The following is a 7,753-nucleotide window of genomic DNA, read 5'->3' as shown; positions in this document are numbered from 1 at the left end:
GATATCTTGGAACATCTTGCCGCTAAGCCGGCGTCCCGGTTTAATGTGTGAGTACACCGGTCAGGTTGAAGACCCTCAACGCCATTGCAACATTCAAATAACTGATGAAGAAGTCACTAAAGGTGTAAAGAAGATTTTGAATGAATCGGAACTAGTCTGTAGTCAAACCGGCTTGAATCCCTTCTATACCAAGAACAAACCGCCTGCTGTAAGCATTATACTTCCTTTTCATCTTTGATATCTTTAATTTGTGTAACTTGTAATCCTTCTTCTGTGTATATATGTATAGGGTGATGACCCCTTCTGGAAACAGAAAACCATAGAAAAAGCAGTAAAGCCAACTGGGGATAAAGCGGTCAAACCATCTCGCCCCAAAACTAGGGCTGGAAAAAAATCTCGAAGCTCGCGAGCTAAACGAGTAGCTCATGACTCGGCTCGAATTGACTCGAACTCGAAGAATGACGAGTCGAGCCGAGCTTTATTTTAAGATCATTTATAGACCGAGTTAAACGAGCCAATCTCACGAGTACTCATATAACTCGTTAAGCTTGGTAAAAAAGGTTATCCACTCAGCCCATCCGTTCAAGGCCCAGCCGCCCAAGGCCCATCCGCCGAGGAATCTAGGATACTCATACGTCGCGCGACGATTTCGCTCCTTTCCATCCCTGGCGATGTTGTAGATGGTCGTTTCCACTCCTGCCTTCTCTATTTCTTTCTCCTCTGAATCTCGACGGCGGCGGTGCCGCGCCTACGCTGCAACCCCACCTCTCCGGTGAGCGACCTGCGCTTCTTAGGTGCGGACGTGCATAGGACCCTTCCTTCCAGCACTGCTCATCTCCTCCTTCTCTTCCTTTAGTTACTTCTCTACTACTGATCTATATATATGCTTGCATTCTTCTGTCCGACCCAGCGGTGAGCCGCCGGTGACCATGGGGAAGACACCAAGCTTGGAGTCGAAGGCCGCAAAGAGGAGGCGATCTGGTCCCACTGACTCGCCGGCATCCGCCACTGCCCGGACACGGGCACACAAGTGCACAGAGCCGCCACACTCCAGAGAAGTTGCTGTAGTGCCTACGCCTGCAGAAGCAGTAATTAAATTCCTGCATTATTTCCTTTGTCTTGACTATATATAGTACATATGCTCTCTTATATACTTGTTAATTAGTGGCCAAAATCTCTTGAAGAATTTGAAGTACGTGACTGCAATCCCGAGTTCACAGGATCATGTTTAACAATTGATGATCAAAATTGGCAAAAGATTTAGAACGTTCCAAATAAAAAGTTTTCCATTCAGATGTAACTACAACTATTAGCCGTTAGGATTGCTGCTATGTTTTTGATTCGTTTTCCCACTGCAGTTGGGCATGTACTGATGCACATGTCACACGTACAGTACATCTCCAAAGAAAAACCATTAGCCATTAGGATTGTTGCTATGTTTCTTATATGTTTTGTTTTGATTTCTATTTCCTTCTTTATGTGTAGGATAATCGTGATTATGAGTATGAAGAGGATGAGTTTGATATGGATGATGACATGTCTGAGGAAAGCTTACCTCCACATGTGATGATTGATTCTGGAAGTGAGGGCCGGCAAGAACATGGGCCAGTTGATGGTGTATCCTCCGAGCTGAAGAAGAGCCGTAGAAGGAAAAAGGGTATTGCAGTGTCTCCCAAGGTGAAAAAAAGAGGGTGATAGGAAAGCGTTCAAAATGTTGGCAGCATTTTACCATGGTTCCAGTTGAAGGGGAAGAGAAAGAAAAGGCCAAGTGCAACTATTGTGGAGATTTATTTATTTACAAACAAGGGGGGCAGACTACTAGTCTTAATAGGCACAATGACTTATGTCCAGCATATCGAGCATTCATGAGGGGAAAATCACAAGGTCAAGGTACACTCAACTTCGAGCTGGGTTCATCACTTACATCTGTTTGCACTGAATATAATCCTGAAGAAACTCGTAAGATCATTGCTAGGATGGTAATTGCGCATGATTATCCTTTTAGAATGGTAGAACACAAATGGTTCAATATCTTGATGAGACATATGAATCCAGCATATAAGTTCATTGGTAGAAAGACCATAAGAAAAGAGTGCATCAAGGTTTATGAATCTGAGAAGGAACTTCTTAAGAAGAGTTTCAGGGATGTTGAACATATTTGTTTAACAAGTGACTTGTGGACATCAAATCAAAATCTCTCCTACATGGCTTTGGTCGCTCACTACATAGATGTCGATTGGGTTATGCAATGTCGTGTCCTGAACTTCATTGAGTTAGATCCACCACATTCAGGAAGCATCATAGCTCAAGCAATATTTGAATGTTTATGTGAATGGAAAATAGAGGACAAGGTCATCTCAATCACAGTTGACAATGCTAGAAATAATGATGGAGCTGTGAGGAATTTGATTAACAAGTTTGTTGCAAGGAAAGTACCTGGCTTCATTTCCACACATTTTCATGTTTGTTGTTGTTCTCACATAGTCAACTTGGTAGTGAATGATGGTTTGGCACCATTGCAAGCTTTTATTAGCTCGCTAAGGGAAACTGTGAAGTATTTGAAGAAGTCTCCTAGTCGTATGTATAAATTCCTTAAAGTTTGTAAAACACTGAATATAGAACCTGGAGCTGGATTATGTCTAGATGTGTCAACAAGGTGGAATTCAACATACAAGATGTTTGATTCTTGTACTCCATATAGGCCTGTTTTTCATGAATATGCAGATTCTGATATGAATTACACGTGGGAGCCCTCTCATGCAGATTGGAATATGTATTCCAAGGTGCAACCAATCTTGACGCAATTTGCTGAGATAACTAAGGTATTATCAGGATCTGTATACCCTACTACAAGTATCTTTTACCCTTATATAGTGACTGTCAAAATGGAGATAGCGGTTGCATGTCATTCTAAAGATAGCATCTATCAGCTATGGCATACGCAATGATAGATAAATTTGATAAGTATTGGGCGGAGAAAAACAATGTTATGGTTCTTGCTACTATTTTAGATCCTAGGTGGAAGATGAGATTTGTTGGTTACTGTTTTAGAAAGATTTATGGTGAAACCAAGGGCTGTGAGGAGGAAGCTGAGGTTAGGAAGGAGTTGTATGACCTATATGCCACTTATGAGGCTGAGTATCGCCAAAATCTACTACTCAAAATACTGGAGGTACGTCTTTGAGTATGCAATCAAGGGCATCAACAACCACAGTACGACCAAGTGGTTTTCGGAACTATCTACAAGCAACAGCTACAGAAGCATCTAAATCAGAATTGCTCCTCTATTTGGATGAAGCAAATGTAGATCCTGAAGACACGACATTTGTGTTACTTGATTGGTGGAAGGTGAATGCTCATAGGTTCCCCGTTATATCCAAGATGGCACGTAGATTCTTGACTATACCAGCTACTAGTGTTTCTTCCGAGTCAACTTTCTCTACAGGAGGTAGAATATATCCTTGATGATTACCGGAGTTCTGTACGTCCAGCAATGGTCGAGGCATTAGTATGTGCCTCTAGCTTCATACGAGGTTCACACAAGGACAATCAACCACCAATAATAGTGGTAAGTCTTGTTATCAATATTTCTGTTACTTTCCATACAAATATTATGTCTAACCTGCATGACATTCATTGTTTCCATGTACAGGATGAGGAGGAGGATGTTGAATTCATACCATTTCCTAAGGGTGAGGTGGCAAGCTCTTGAATGACAAGTTTGTTGACTAATCTATTTCTTGCTAGTAGGTTGTAATTATCAAATTCTTATATGTTTGATTGGTTCGAAAAAAGCTATTAATTATCGAAATCTTATCTAATTTGGCATTTCAATTTGCACAGGTACTCAAACTAAATGTATATGAGATGCTAGATATGTGGGAGTGGAAGACCTTTTAGAGTTTTGGTAGATGCTAGCAGCATGTGATGGGTGGATGGTTGATCATCAACAATTGAACATTGATGTCGCAGCTGCAACTTATGCTTAATTTCCTATCTCTCTATGAATTGTGGTATGTGCCCTTTAATGTAATGCGAACCTTGGAATATTATGCTGCATGAATTTTCGACTGTTAAGCTACCTACAATGTGATAGTGGTCTTTTATGTTGATTTTTAAGTACTTCTGGTTTATGTACATGTTTTTGTCACAAGCGTGAATATTGTGGCCATGCTGCCTTGCTGTTGTGACAAGGAAATTGCATCTGTTTGGTGATGTATATGTTTAATATATACATACTAATTTTTATCATAATTTAGGTTTTACAGGCATATATTTAATGAGCTTAACAAGCTAAACGAGCCAGCTCGCGAGTTATACGAGTCGAGCCAATCTTGAATTTGAACTCGTTATAGTAACAAGTTGAGTCGAGCTAGCTCGTTAACAAAACAAGTTTTAGCGAGTCGAGTCGAGCTGGCTCGACTCGGCTTGAATTCCAGCCCTACCCAAAACCAAAGCCGTCAAACGGACGTCAAAACGGAAAACGGCTGACTGGATCAACATGGAACTTGATGATGATGCTGATGATCCGGAAGTTGAGGTAGAACTTGACTCACTTAGCTCCCTTTTCATGCATCTCATTAACAATGATCTTCCTCAGGAGGACGCAGAAGGCTGTCAAGCTGATGATGTAGAGGTAATTACCCTTTCCTCCGGTTCACACTCTAAGCCAACACAAAAAACCCGTCAAGCAGTCCGGAAAGTAAGCTTTTCTCATCATCTTGCTCATTTGGATCCAACATTTATTTTGAAGACTCAACAGCATGAAGCTCGCCGCACTACCCGGCACAGTGGCCAACAGGTTACTTCAAACGATTTACCTAACACCCCAGTTTGGAAGCGCCGGTCTGAGGTCTCTCCTACTCCTGACAATTCTTACCCCAAGGCAGGTTATTTCAGACAACCTCTTAATCCGTCCGATTCAAATTATCAGGTGACACCTCCCTCATCTTTTGGTGAATCGACAGCAACTCAACTCCCCCCTTTGAAAACTGTGGCTGGGTAAGCTTTGTAACCTTTCATATCAATGCGTTGTAAATCTGGAATAAAATGTTAACCCTCTTTTTAATTTTGTCTGCAGAGCTAAAGCCAGACCCAGCAAGAAAGCTCGGGTCAACAATCCGCCCGAAGACCCAGCCACTTTTGAAGAAGAACCGAGAGGCGAACCGGACCAGACTTGTGAACCGGAAGGCCCTCATCCTGAAGCCGCTTCTGACGACCCGCCCCTTCAAGGCCAAAACACCGATGAACCAATAGACACTGAACCTGCCGCGGCTGATACTAAACCGGCAGAGCCAAACCGGGCTAGTCCGGTGAGAGATGCCGAGACTCCATTATCACCAGCCAAACACACTGAAGGCCAAAGAGACGATGTTATCATTACTGGAATGGGCCACAGCTCTCCTGGCCATCCCGTAATCTTGGCTCAACATAGTGCCAAAGAAGAGCAGGCTGCTAGGGAAAAAGGCAAAAGGAGTAGTGATTTATCAAATTATGCTCATCTCAGCGCTGAAGAACTTCACTCTGGCTTCTTGAACCGTCTTCACTCAAACCGGGACTATGAAGCCAGTTTGGTGAATTTGATGAAGGAGCGATATGAGGTATTTTCATCTCCCTTTGTTCGTTGATTCGAAGTTGAAATACTAGCCCAAGTAGCCCCCAAGGGCCGTTTTATGATGTTAAGCATAAACCGGGTCTTTGTAGCACTTTAAGTTTCTCATCATTGATCCTCAAAATGTCAGGTCTCTAATAAGAACCAAGACTCATCTTTTAACAATTAGATAACTTTCTGCAGCATAGCCCCCAAAGGCCGGTTTAACTTGGCAAGTTAATCCGGGTTTTAGTCCATGCATCTGTTTAAGAACAGACGCACATTAGCCCCCAAGTGTCCAGGATAATGCTTGCATTGTTCTAGAGACTTGTATAAAATGTAGTACTTTAGAGCAAATAGGCATTAGCCCCCAAGTATGAAGTGCATAACTTGTTATACGCTTTGTACTTAGAACATATATATCATGTTGTTTAATATACCTTCAATGTTGTAGGCTGAACTGAGAAATAGAGATGCCCGAAACTCTAACTTGCAAGAGAATGTGAAGTCACAACAAGCAGAAGCTGCAAAAGCCAAAGAGGAGCTGACCCAAGCCCTGGTCGTAATGGAAAAGCTGAAGGAATCTTTCAACAAAGATCGTGCTAACTGGGAAACCGAAAAATCCGGTTTAACCAAAAGAGCTGAAGACACCGAGGCAGCCCTGAAACCAATTGTAGATGAACTAGCTGGCTTGAAACGACAAATCAACGCTATAACTTCTGCTATCTTTGGTAAGTATCTGCTTATGTGTTTTGCGCAAGTCAATGAACCTTATCACTGACCAGAATGTTGATATAAATCCTTGGCAGGCACTCAGATTGCTCATCTTGGTACAGGCATGCGGATGAAGCTCAAAGCGGCGTATACTTTGATTGAACAGTTGTACTCTGGGTCTCAGCAGGCCATTTGCATGGCGGCTTACAACAAATCGGCCCCAACCTTGATAAAAGAAACACTTGAGAAGCTGGCCATGTTACCAACCCGTATTGCCGAATTGAAGAAGGCAGCTGCCAGAGCAGGAGCTTTAACCGCACTTATTCGAGCCAAAGCCTGGATTCCAGACCTTGAAGCAGAGGATATCATTAAAGGATACCCATGCGTGAAGGAGGACGGTTCAAACTTCGACAATGATGATCTCCGGCGGCTGACCAAAGAGATGCGGCCAGTAGCCAGCAAGCTGGCTGAAGACATAGACTTGTCCCATTTTCAACCGGCTTATGACGCTGAAGGGAAAAGATAGCCTGTCGAAATCCATGAAGTTGAAGAACTTGTGCCTCCGATTCGTAAGCACACTTACGCTCCTGATATTAACCCATCCAATCTTATCCATGAAGAGGCAGTATTTCAAGCTTTAACTGGAATCGATTGGTCGACGGTTGATTTCCAGCGTCTGGGGAGGGATGAAGAAGTGCCCACACCAACTAACCCTCAACCATCAAACTGTCCAGATGAAGCGTCTTAAACCGGTCGCCGGTTTACTGGCTATTGTGTGCCGATATTGTGAAAAACAATTATGCCATTGGAGCCGCTTTGAAAGCTTCTTGTAATAGGATAGCCAAAACTCCGTTATCTGCCATGCCATCGAGCATGTTTTGTAATACCTCGTGACAACTTGTGCCACCTTTTGGGATATATTTATGCATAGCCCATGATGAATTGCGTTCCTGGGTACAACAACTTAAAAGTATCCAGCGGTTTACCGCTAGACGGGTCATGATGCCCAACAAGTATACAATACGTAGATGAATAATCGAAGTGTTTGTATAAAAAGCAATATGTGCAACATACCTCATTGATTGACCAACGGTGTATACGGCAAAGGTGTTAATACCAATCTGGAACTTTGATAACCCCATCCTTATAATGCCAGATTATATAGTAAACCGGACCGGGAGAATTACCGGGTTTTCTTTATAACACTGGTGATTTAGTCAAACCAGACCGGGTCAACGAACACCGGTTTATAACTGATCATGTGCCGACAACTTGTAGTTGAAAAGCAAGCCGGGTCAAGGACGCCGGGTTATCAGAAGACACTTATGAATTTCAACAAATAAAACTCAAAAAGGAAATATGCAAGGCTTTTTACAAGCTGCCAGGCTCCAAATCGAGGCTTTTCATGGGCTGCCAGGCCTATGAGTTAAACCATTTAACAAAGCCTTT

At 42.7% G+C, this 7,753-nt stretch overlaps 1 pseudogene; it reads left to right on the top strand.

Moving 5' to 3' along the window:
* Positions 1–929: 929 nt before the first annotated feature.
* On the top strand, positions 930–3,712 carry LOC147976483 (zinc finger BED domain-containing protein RICESLEEPER 2-like; annotated as a pseudogene).
* Positions 3,713–7,753: the final 4,041 nt, after the last annotated feature.

Source organism: Triticum urartu, chromosome 4A, assembly GCF_056163025.1.
Source record: "Triticum urartu cultivar PI428250 chromosome 4A, HENAU_Tu73, whole genome shotgun sequence".
In the NCBI taxonomy this organism is placed as follows: Eukaryota; Viridiplantae; Streptophyta; class Magnoliopsida; order Poales; family Poaceae; genus Triticum; species Triticum urartu.
The sequence above is the reverse complement of the archived record's forward strand: the minus strand, read 5'-3'. Positions and strand labels throughout refer to the sequence as shown.